General features: G+C 39.7%; 1 protein-coding gene across 2 annotated transcripts in view; it reads right to left on the reverse strand.

The window, feature by feature from the left end:
• Rsu1 (Ras suppressor protein 1) overlaps window positions 1-13,449 on the reverse strand; it is a 190,037-nt gene that overhangs the window by 36,736 nt on the left and 139,852 nt on the right. The gene's annotated exons all lie outside the window — the stretch shown is intronic.

Genomic DNA, 13,449 nt, shown 5'->3' on the forward strand with positions numbered 1-13,449 from the left:
GAAGAATCATGTTACATGGCTTTCCAAAACATCATGTCAGAGTTGCAAATTCAGGAAGCGTAAATAGAGCTTTGGGCTACTCAAAGTTGTCACAAGTCACTTCCACTATCCATCTCTGAAAGGCAATTCTGCAGTCTGTAAGTGGCAGCAAGGCTGAGCATAAGATTTAGTGTGAAAGGTGATTTTATTTGCACACTTCACAGAAGGCAGCATTCTCCTGTAAAGCTATCATAAAAGATACTAGAAAAAGAAAGGATAATAATTATGTTTGTTAAACCGCGGATCATCGAAATATCTCATTGTAGGCAAACAGCAATAACACTTTTTTTTTTTTCCTGCAAAACAGATTCTCTTTCACGTTATCTAATGGCTAGGTAGGTCACTTCATATTTTATAAGTCGAAGACACTAAACTTTTTTGTCTAACAGGATTTTCCACTCAGATATAAAGCTGGCAAGAAAGGGTTGGGGGAGGGGAAGGAGATCCTCACACACATTCAAAATTAAACCACAGCACAATAAAAACAATGGCAGCAGCTAGGGAGCGAGGCCTCTGGGAGAATGGCTCTTATTCCTGGGTTTTGTCATCTGATGTACCCTCTTACCTGAGAGAAAGCATGTTTCCTAGATGGGAGAGGAAAGGAAGTTGAAAGACACCAGGTCAAGAACGTTGAGCTGGCCTGTGGCAGAACACTACCTGTCAGGAAAGGCCATGTGAGGGGCCATGTCTTGTTTGTTTGCTTGTTTGTTTGTTTTCGAGACAGGGTTCCTCTGTGTAGTTTTGGTGTCTGTCCTGGATCTCACTCTGTAGACCAGGCTGGCCTCGAACTCACAGAGATCCACCTGCCTCTGCCTCCTGAGTGCTGGAATTAATGGTGTGTGCCACCACTGCCCGGTGAGCTATGTTTTTTTTTATCCGTAAGTCCCACTTCTTGGTTCAACGGCTGAACAGTAACTGCAGATGAGTCAAGACTTCCTCGGGTGGCTACTTTCCCCCTGATCAGTCTCCTTCTCTCCAGCAGAATTGAACCCTTATACCTATAAGATCCCAGTAAGTCCACCATACACTCCCATCACAGCACCCCGAAGACTGCATTAAGTGCATTCAATATGTCATTGTTTTCTTCCTTCACTCTGTACATCACAGAGGTTTGACGCAAAACCTTTTCCACCTTCGGGGGTTGCTACAGACATGACATAGTACTTGATCCTTCTGAATATTTGTCTCCAAAGGTGCTGTACTAGTAAGCATCTGTATGTAAAATACTGTATGTAGTACTCAGAGCACATGAGCATGCGTGTCAAAAAGATGTACAGCATCGATGCTGTTAGGGAAGTCAAAACTGCAATGAGATGTTATACCACCACCTATAATAATAATAATAATAATAATAATAATAATAATAATAATAATAATGTGAGCTAATAGGGGTAGGAAAAAATGGCTCAGTTGATAAGGTGCTTGCTGAGGAAGCATGAAGACCCAATTTCAGACTCTCAGCACTCATCCAAAAAGCTAAGTGTTGTGGCATGCATCTACATTCTCAGCACCCCAGAAGCAGAGACAGGAGGAGACCTGAGGCTCCCTGCCAAACCACCCTTGACAGCTACTGAGCTCCAGGTTCAGAGAGACCTTGCCTCAAAAACTAAAGTGAAGAACTACAGAGGAAGACATCAGAGGTCAATCTCCAGCCTCCACATGTATACACACATGCACCTACATGTGGACACCCATATGAACATATACACGTGTATATATACATATATATACACACACACACACACACACACACATATATACAGTGTCCACCCACCTATACATAAAAGCCAGCATTATACTTTTAGGTACACACCCAAGACAAATGAAAACATGTCTATATAAACAGTTGTACACAAGTTTAACATTACTCACAATTATGATATAAAGTAGGAACAAACTAAATGCCCATCAATCATTAGTAGATAAATGAAACATGCTATAACCACATTAGGTCATGAGAAGAAATGAAGTGTGGATCCACACTTCTTTTGCAGTGGTATCGATGACTGCAGAGTCACAGTTGAAAATGAGACACAAAGAAGGCCTCTGTGACTTCCCTCCCCTCATCTGCTCAAGGACAACAGTCTAGACAGGAAGCAATTGAAGAGAACTCTTAAAAATTGTGATAGGGATGCTGAAATGCAGCTCTCCATAGCTGATGGCTTCTGGCGGGGTTGGGGGTGGGGAAGGACCCAGTTTTCTTTAAGGGCTTGGCCACTGGGAGTTTGACTATGTTCCAATGAGTAAGTATATGGACAACACAAATTGGACTTGGCATTTTTTTTTATTGAGGGGGGGGTCTCAGAGGTAGTGGGGTGGACCTGGGAGGACTGGAAAGTGTGATTGGGGTGTATTATGTGAAATTATCAAATAATCAATAACAATATTATGTTAAAAAAAAAGAAAGCTACTAAAATAAGCACACTTGCCCATGAGTTCACACACAGGCAGGAATAGGAATGGAATGACCTGCCTCCTTCTGTGCGGTGTTGCTCTGAATCACTTCTACCTTTACAATTTTCAAAGACTGTCCACTTTAGGGAAACAGAGGGCAGTTAAGTCAGTTAAATCAATGTCTTATCAGAACCTACTGTGCTGACTTCTGGACACACAGTTGTCTTGCCTTGCTCCTTTGAACAGCCCTAGAGATCAAGTCAAACCTGGTTACAAGTCTGCACACTGTAGATACAGCTGTGCACACCTGGAACCTCCCCTTAGTTGAGGCTAGAGCTTGTCTCAGGAAGCAAAGAGGGAGCCATAGTGAAGGAGCGAGGTAAACAGATGGCTAACACAAACAACAAAAATTCATTTTTCTGAAATTAAATGGCAAATTCAGTTGTTCATTCTTTTACTTCAGATCACTGCCTTCCAAAGAATGAAATGTACCTGGAATACATTCAGAAGGTTTGGAACAAAGAGTTTCCATAATTCATACATTGCTGCTGAAAACCAAGACTGTTCTTAACTCTTAGCATTGCTTAACCTACTAAGAACAGGAAGCTGAAAAATGTTAAATAATTTGTCTATAGTTATGACACACAATTTTTCATTCATTCACTAAGAGACTCTTGTCACATCCAGGATTCATTTTCCTCTTCCCAGTGGAAGTTTCAGAAAATGATTTGATTCTGAGATGTTTAGACAGGTAAAGGAAATGCATTTAAATCTTCCTTTCAAAAAATGAGAATTTTATGAACAAAGATTTAAACAACCTCATCTTTATTTTTAATTTATTTCTGGAACATCAATGCAGATTAAAACCTAAAAAGGCTTTTCACCCCCTTTTATTACAAGCAAGCAAGCATCCTAAGAAAATGTAGATTAGAAGTGGCCCTTGTGAATCACAAAGACATGTTCAGCCGACTTAGAATTAAATTACTCTCCTTCTGAAATATGCATCTTATTTCTTCTGTACGCAAACAACTTGGGTAACTTCCGTCTCCAAATCAATTAACAAAATTAAAAATGAAAAAGCACATTCAAAGGGGAGAATCTTATCAGTATTTTATAAAGAACGCTATTGTGCCTGAAACACATAGTTCTGTAAATCCTAAGAGCTAATAAAAATCAGAGCTGGAAAAGACACATGAACAGAAAACAGTCTAAAGTCCCCTATATGAAGAGACATGACAGGGACAGAAAATGAATTTAACTGACTTGTTGCCACTATGCTGCAAGTCCAGAGAGGAGCGTGCCAGAGTGGAGTCCTATTTTCTCTTTTGGTTCTAAGAGATGAGGATTTTTTTCCTAGGGTTGGACGGAGCATAGCTCTTCACAAAACTCCATGTAAACTGTCTGCAATGCCCAATTCCCTTCACAAATTATTAACATCCCAATCTTATTAGAAATTACTCTCCTAGTCTTGCCTGGAGTAAGATTTTCCAAGATACAAAGAGATTTGTTTTTCTTTTAACTATTAATATATAGTACCAAAGTAAATTGTCAATTTATCACTATCAAAAGTAGATGACACCATCAGACCACGATTTTTGTTTAGAAAAACAACGACAAAAAAAAAATGCATCCTGTCATCTGAAACTCTTTTCAAGGTCTACTCCTTGCAAAGGAAGGTTTCAGATCAAGCCTTTCTCATCAGCAAGAAGCACCACTGTAGAGTACTTTGTCCAATTACATACATGCAATTATCTCATTAATTCTGACAATAATTAATTTGTTCCTTCCCTCAGGCACAGTCTGGGAGGATGGAATAACTGTAAAATCAAACAAAATTAAAACATTTGGGTATAAGCACTCCCTAAGTAAGAGTAGAGACACTCTTCAGCTTCCTGTGGTTGTTTTTAAAACTGTATTTGTAGATGTGTCACTAGGCTGACAAGATCATGTGACGCTGTGGATATCATTCTGTATAAGTAAAACACTGATTGGTCAGTGGCCAGGCAGGAAGTATAGGTGGGACAAGCAGAGAAGAGAATTCTGGGAAGCGGAAGGCTGAGGAAGGGGGACACTGCCAGCTGCCGCCATGACAAGCAGCATGTGAAGATGCCGGTAAGCCATGAGCCACGTGGCAAGGTATAGATTTATAGAAATGGATTAATATAAGATATAAGAACAGTTAGCAAGAAGCCTGCCTCGGCCATACAGTCTGTAAGCAATATAAATCTCTGTGTGTTTACTTGGTTGGGTCTGAGCTGCTGTGGGACTGGCGGGTTAGAGAGATTTGTCCTGACTGTGGGCCAGGCAGGACCAGAAAAACTCTAGCTACAATGTGACCTCATTCATCAGTAAGGACAGAAGTTTAAATGAAGACTCAAGAGTCACACAGCTAAGGATACCTTTGACATTTTTGTTCCAACTCAAAACAGTGTTGAGTAAATATGGCACTCAGTAGGTCCTCCACACATCCTCATTGCTACTATTGAAGATAATGACAAAGTTATCTTTTGAGAAGAAAGTCCTTTAAGGAGACAGAAAGAAAATCACGAAGTATACAGCTAAGAAGAGGGTCTAAACTCACAAACTGCTAGGCAGCACCAATAAAGAGACTTGGAAAACTTTTCTTTTAATGTTTTTATCTCAAAAAGGGAAAGCAGTGAATTTTTCATAATATATATTTCACTCAACGTTTTAATATTTATAACTGACACACACAATTTACAAACAAATATGTAGACTGTGGAATTTGATTTGATTTACTTGAATCATCTTTATTAGATAAATTAATTTTTTATTGTCACATATCAGGATGGCCTTGTGTGCATGAATTTTTACTGTGAAATAGTTTAAAAATTTAAATGCTAGATGCACCAACATTTTTACTACTGAGCTATTGTGTTTCTTTTTATGTATTTATATAACATTTTTCTGATAGGTGTCAAACAAAGCATGGGTGTTTGGATCGACAATCTGAGGCAACTTTTCTCATTTCTTCTTCCAAGTTAAAAGGACTCTGTATTTAATGTTGGAACTTACCCATTCATTGATTTGGGCAACTTTTCATAGAAAATAGAGTTGAGGAAGAGTTGGTTCAGATTTACACTATTTGAAGGAAAAATGCCAAATGCACATCCTTCAAGATTACACTTTTTACCTTCCTTTTGCATAAGCAGATAAATCCTCGGTGTCACCGCTGCTGCGTGCCCTGCTATTTTTATTTTCTACTGACAGAATATTCAAAGCTGACAAATGTTGTAGAACAGACATAGTTATTAAAAGCTTCAATTTACAGCAAATAGTGACAGTTTGCTGTTGTGCTCATAAAGCAAAAATCGAAGAGGAGTAAATACCCAGGCAGAGGTGGGGAACGGAGCACTTTACACACCTTGAGCAACTCTTCCTCCAGGGAGGGCTCAACGGGCGGGCACGCGGCTCCTGAGGATGCTCAGGGAGACTCAAGATCAGAAATAAAACAACGGCTGACAACCCTGAGGACGACTTCAAACCTTCACTTATGAACAGTTTATATAAATGAAATCCTAAAGACCCTTTCATGACTATTCAGCCCAGGGAGCTAAACCATGGATTCCCATACTTCAGGCACCACTTGGAAATGAGAATAGAGACATTAGAAAAAGCAAAACAAACAAACAAAAACCCAAAACCCAATGGGGCAATGCATACAGGCAAATACAGCAAACTCTCTTCCATTCTAGAAGCATGTCGTCAGTAAGAGGGAGTTAGCTCAAAGTATGTTCTAAGACTGTAGGTGAAGCAGATTCACCTGCTCTAAGTCCTGCCTGGAAGCAGAAGCCACTCTCAAACACAGAAAAAGTTTCTGAGGTATTGGGAAGGAAGGTTCTATACCATGGTTATAGAGCAGATAAAGATCAGGCAAGGGTGGGTGGCAAGATGGCTTGGCAGGTAAAGGCTCTGCTGCCCAATGTGCCAACCAGAGTTCAGTCCCTGGGATCCATGTGGTAGAGGGAGAAAACTGGCCTTTCCTAGTTGTCCTTTGATTTCCACATTCATATCATGATGTACACACACACACACACACACACACACACACACACACACACAAAAATAACTTAAGACATACATACATACATACCCACATACTTATGTTCCATCAATTACTTGTATGCAAATAACACTTTTATTAAAAAAGAAAATCCATCAACGCATGCATTTGGCATGTTTATGCTAAAGAATACATTGTATGTAAATGCACATAGGTAAAACTAAGAATATTCTATTAATTAGTTTTTCTATACAGTTTTATCTAAAAGACAGCAAGATATAAATGGAAGAGCTAAAAACATCCAGGAGAAAGGTGGAACAGAGAGAGAAACCTGGAATGACTAACAACAACAAAACATATGCTTGTTCAAATAGCATGTTCAGGAGGTAAGTACAAAGAGAGCAGGACTAATCCTCATACTTAAAAGACTGCAATCCGTACCACCCCGTTTTCACAAGCAAGCATCTGGGCTCCAGTAGGCTACTAACAGTCTCTCCATTTTAAAATAAAGAGAAGTCTTCAGGGATGTACTGAGGGATACACAATTAGGAAAGCTGAGTTACAAATAGCTCTCACACTCCTACATGCGATTCTTCTCACCAAACAATACACCACGTGCGTGATGTGAGTAAAACACAAAAATAAAATCCATTGTGTGCTCTCTGCTGAAGTGATAGGATTCCCCTCTCATGCCCACACAGGACAGACGAGGATCAGTATATGGCAGGAACAGAAACAATCAAGAACATTTCTCTAAATGTTCATTGATCCACCGCCTACAACAAGGCCCCAGATGATAATTGCATTTCAAAATCCACATGAGTAATCAGTGCATCAAAGTGCTCTTTGGCCACAAACGTTGAGGATTCTTATATAATTTTTGTTACGGTTCAATTAGTGTTAACTATACTTGATTTCAGGAGTGCATGAAGAAGACACTGTCAGAAAGGGCTGAACTGTCTGTGTACTGACAATAGAAATATGAAGATTTTTAGTGTGTATGCCTGTAAGTATGTGGTGTGTGTGTGTGTGTGTGATATGTAAGCATCTGGGTGTACGAGCCTGTAGATGTGCCTGTGGAGGCCAGAAGACAATGTTAAGTGTCTTCCGTGATTATTCTCCACCTTATTGTTTGAGGCAGCGTCTCTCCTTGATCATGAGCTCACTGAACGGTTAGGCTTCACAAGCCCTAGGATCACTTGTTTTTGCCTCCCCATCATCCAGTACTGGGGTGACAGGTACATACTACACACCTGGCTTTTTATGTAGGTGCTGGGAATCTGAACTTACCCACTGAAACCATCTCCTCAAACCTAAAATACACATTCTGAAAATCTGAGAATTGTTTGGGATGGGTAAGATGGTGGTCCAAACAGAAGTTCGCTGATGCCCTGTATGATGCCAGGGCTCATGGATGCCTCTGCTGGTAGCAGAAACCACATTTTCTTTTAGAATGGTAGGGTTCCTGAAAGCAGTAGAGTAGATTCTGCCTGAATAATGTCCTTTCCACATCCCATTCTGTGATTTCACATACCTGCACTGGGGGTGTGAGTGTGATATTGAAACACAAATGCTTCTCCGTGTTTTATTCATTTAGCTTACTTACAATGTCTCTAAATACATAAATTAAAACTGGAGTCACCCAGTGTGAATCTATAAGAACAACCACTGACACAATCCAAGTGTGCCCGAGTCCTTTCTAACCAGAGAGAAACATTTTGTATTTATTATACAATATGCCCCGTGTAATAAAATGGGTAGCTACTTCTACCATGAGGAACAGAAGACAAGAAATGGATAGAGGCAGAGTTATTGCTAGCAAACAGCCGCATTTAAAAACTAAAGAGAAGAAGGTAATTACTGAGAACTTGAGCTTGGGGCTCAGAAAGGCTCCAGTTTAAAGCTGGGCTCTTGCAGCAGCTACATTAGTGAAGGGAAAGAATCTGATGAAAACTTTGGTCTCTGACCTGTAAAGTAGGGGTGATTATGGTTTCTATCTGCCTGAAAACTTACATTCAAGGTTTATCAGAGAATCTGGCATTCAAAAAGTATTCAATGATTATATATATTATTACATATGTTTATATAGTAAAACACTGATAATTATTAATTACACCCAATGCAGATGGGCTAAAAGCATGAAAAACAGGAGGTTCATTTTCCCCTAATATTCTTCTAATTCTGAATGTTTATTTGAATACTTGCTATTTGTCAAATAATAAATTATTAAAAGTAAAATGTTGGGGCATGGTGGGGCATGGCTTTAATCCCAGCACTTGGGAGGCAGAGGCAGGTGGATCTCTGAGTTTGAGGCCAGCCTGTTCTACAAAGCGAGTTCCAGGATAGCCAGGGCTGTTACACAGAGAAATCTTGTTTCAAAACACACACACACACACACACACACACACACACACACACACACACACACAGAGTAAAATGTTATCAGATAAATTAGGTAAAAATAAAAATTATCGGAGGCTGGCCCCCAGCTCCCATCTTGCTCCAGACTTCCCTTTTACAACACTGGTGAGTGCCCGTCCTTGCCCCAGACCCCATCCCTGGGCACCAGCCACTCCAGGGAAGACCTGCCCAACTCGGCCCCAGGTTCTGGCCACCGGGCAGGTTCCCTGCTAGCCCCACCAGGAAGGATCCCCTTCTCCAAGACCCCTGGCAGACCCTGCAGTCTCCACGCCCTGCCCCCACGCCCATCCGCCTGAGCCCCAAGCCTCTTCCTGAGACTTAGAGGCCGGCCCCCAGCTCCCATCTTACTCCGGACTTCCCTTTTGGAACACTGACTTCCCTTTTGGAACACTGGTCTGTCTGAACCAAGTGTGCGGATAAGGCCAAGAACGAACCACAAGGAGATGGGCAGACGTCAAGGCAGAAACATACACAACAAAATGAATAGCAATACAGCATCACCAGGCCCTAGCCCTCCTCCAACACCTAGACCTGAACATCAGAAATTGGAAGAAGCAGAAGAAAACAGCCTTATGAATGACATCATGAAGAAGCTAGAGGCTTGTGTAGAGGAAAAGACAAAAAAATGTGAAGAACGCTGTAAACAACTAGAGGAAAGGGCAAACAAATTAGAAGAAATCAATAAAGTCCTGGAAGAAAACAATAAAATACTGAGAGAAAATCAAGAAAAATCAATGAAACAAATGAAGGAAACAGTCCAAGACCTGAAAAGGGAAATAGAAAAAATGAAGAAGACACAAACAGAGGGAATGCTGGAAATAGAAAATCTGAGAAAACGATTGGGAACTTCAGATGCAAGTATAATCAACAGAATGCAAGAGATGGAAGAGAGGATCTCTAGCGTTGAAGATACAGTAGAAGAAATACATTCATCAGTCAAAGAAAACACTAAAGCCAACAAAGTCATGAACCAAAATGTCCAAGAAATTTGGGACACCATGAAAAGACCAAACCTAAGAATAATAGGGGTCGAAGAAGGAGAAGAATACCAACTCAAGGGCACAGAAAATATATTCAACAAGATCATAGAAGAAAACTTTCCCAACTTAAAGAAGGAAATGCCTATGAAGATACAAGAAGCTTATAGAACACCAAACAGACTAGACCCCCAAAAAAAGTCCCCTCGCCACATAATAGTTAAACAACTAAACGTACAGAATAAAGAAAGAATATTAAGAGCAGCAAAGGAAAAAGGCCAAGTGACATATAAAGGCAAACCCATCAGAATAACACCCGATTTCTCAATGGAGACTTTGAAAGCCAGAAGAACCTGGACAGATGTAATGCAGACACTAAGAGACCATGGATGTCAGCCTAGACTAATATACCCAGCAAAACTTTCAATCACCATAGATGGAGTGAACAAGACATTCTATGACAAAGCCAGATTTAAACAATACTTATCCACAAACCCAGCCCTACAGAAAGTACTAGAAGGAAAATTCCAACCTAAGGAAGTCAGATACACCCTCGAAAACACAGGCAACAGATAAAGCCACAGCAGTAAACCCCAACGTATAGAAGTACCCACACATCACCACCAAAAAATAACAGGAATGAACAATCACTGGTCATTAATTTCCCTCAATATCAATGGACTTAATTCACCTATAAAAAGACATAGGCTTACAGAATGGATACGAAAGCAGGACCCATCTTTCTGCTGCATACAAGAAACACATCTCAAATTCAAAGATAGACACTACCTAAAAATAAAAGGCTGGGAAAAGACTTTCCAATCAAACGGTCTTAAGAAACAAGCGGGTGTAGCCATCTTGATATCCAGCAAAATAGACTTCAAACTAAAATCAATCAAAAGAGATCAAGAAGGGCATTACATACTCATCACAGGAAAGATCCACCAAGATGAAGTCTCAATTCTGAATATTTATGCCCCAAACACAAGGGCACCCACATATGTAAAAGAAACATTACTAAAGCTTAAATCACATATAAAACCCCACACATTAATAGTGGGAGACCTCAACACCCCACTTTCACCACTGGACAGATCTCCCAAATTGAAACTTAACAGAGAAATAAAGGACTTAACTGATGTCATGACTCAAATGGACTTAATCGATATCTACAGAACATTCCATCCTAACAAAAAAGAATATACCTTCTTCTCAGCACCCCATGGAACCTTCTCTAAAATCGACCACATACTTGGCCACAAAACAAATCTAAACAGATACAAAACAATTGGAATAACCTCCTGTGTTCTATCAGACCACCATGGTCTAAAGTTGGATTTCAACAACAACAAAAACTACAGAAAACCTACAATCTCATGGAAACTGAATAATACCCAACTGAATCACCAATGGGTTAAGGAAGAAATAAAGAAAGAAATTAAAGACTTCCTAGAGATCAATGAAAATGAAGACACCACATATCCAAATTTATGGGACACTATGAAAGCAGTACTAAGAGGGAAATTCATAGCACTAAATGCCCACATAAATAAGTTGGAGAAATCTCACACTAGAGGCTTAACAGCATACCTGAAAGCTCTAGAACAAGAAGAAGCACAGTCTCCCAGGAAAAATAGACGCCAGGAAATTATCAAAGTGAGAGCTGAAATCAATAAAATAGAAACAAAGAGAACAATACAAAAAATTAATGAAACAAAGAGTTGGTTCTTTGAGAAAATCAACAAGATAGACAAGCCCTTATCCAAACTAACCAAAAGACAGAGAGAGAGCATCCAAATCAACAAAATCAGAAATGAAAAGGGGGACATAACAACAGACATTGAGGAAATCCAGAGAATCATCAGGTCATACTTCAAAAACCTCTATTCGACAAAACTGGAAAACCTAAAAGAAATGGATAACTTTCTGGATAGGTACCACATACCTAAGTTAAATCAAGACCAGATAAACTATTTAAATAGTCCAATAACCCCTAACGAAATAGAAACAGTCATTAAAAGTCTCCCAACCAAAAAAAGCCCAGGACCAGATGGTTTCAGCGCAGAATTCTACCAGATCTTCAAAGAAGAGTTAATACCAATACTCTCTAAATTGTTCCACACAATAGAAACAGAAGGAACATTACCAAACTCCTTCTACGAGGCTACAATTACCCTAATTCTTAACCAAACAAGGATACAACAAAGAAAGAGAACTACAGACCGATCTCCCTCATGAACATTGATGCAAAAATACTCAATAAAATACTGGCAAACAGACTCCAAGAACACATCAAAACAATTATCCACCATGATCAAGTAGGATTCATTCCAGGGATGCAAGGGTGGTTCAACATACGAAAGTCCGTCAATGTAATACACCATATAAACAAACTCAAAGAAAAAAACCATATGATCATCTCACTGGATGCAGAAAAGGCATTTGACAAAATCCAACACCCCTTCATGATAAAGGTATTGGAGCGATCAGGAATACAGGGAACATACCTAAACATAATAAAGGCAATTTACAGCAAGCCAACAGCCAACATCAAATTAAATGGAGAGAAACTCAAAGCAATTCCACTAAAATCAGGAACGAGGCAAGGCTGTCCACTCTCCCCATACTTATTCAATATAGTACTTGAAGTTCTAGCCAGAGCAATAAGACAACATAAGGAGATTAAGGGGATACAAATTGGAAAGGAAGAAGTCAAGCTTTCCCTATTTGCAGATGACATGATAGTATACTTGAGCGACCCCAAAGATTCCACCAAGGAACTGATACAGCTTATAAACACCTTCAGCAACATAGCAGGATACAAGATCAACTCAAAAAAATCAGTAGCCCTCCTATATACAATGGACAAAGAAGCGGAGAAGGAAATCAGAGATACATCACCCTTTACTATAGCCACAAATGACATAAAATACCTTGGGGTAACACTAACCAAGCAAGTGAAGGACCTATATGACAAGAACTTTAAGTCCCTGAAAAAAGAAATTGAAGAAGATGTCAGAAAATGGAAAGATCTCCCATGCTCATGGATAGGCAGGACTAACATAGTAAAAATGGCAATCTTACCAAAAGCAATCTACAGATTCAATGCAATCCCCATCAAAATACCAACACAATTCTTCACAGACCTGGAAAAAATAATACTCAACTTCATATGGAAAAACAAAAAACCCAGGATAGCCAAAGGAATCCTGTACAATAACACAACTTCTGGAGGCATCACGATCCCTGACTTCAAGCTCTACTATAGAGCTACAGTAATAAAAACAGCTTGGTACTGGCATAAAAACCGACATGTGGACCAATGGAATCGAATTGAAGACCCTGACATTAATCCGCACACCTATGAACATATAATTTTTGACAAAGAAGCCAAAAGTGCACAATGGAAAAAAGAAAGCATCTTCAACAAATGGTGCTGGCAAAACTGGATATCAACATGTAGAAGGCTGCAAATAGATCCATATCTATCACCGTGCACAAAACTTAAGTCCAAGTGGATCAAGGACCTCAACATAAATCCAGCTACTCTGAACCTGCTAGAAGAGAAAGTAGGAAGTAGTCTTGAACGCATTG

The sequence above is a fragment of the Peromyscus californicus genome, unplaced genomic scaffold (genome assembly GCF_007827085.1).
Source record: "Peromyscus californicus insignis strain IS unplaced genomic scaffold, ASM782708v3 Scaffold_8__1_contigs__length_139910024, whole genome shotgun sequence".
In the NCBI taxonomy this organism is placed as follows: domain Eukaryota; kingdom Metazoa; phylum Chordata; class Mammalia; order Rodentia; family Cricetidae; genus Peromyscus; species Peromyscus californicus.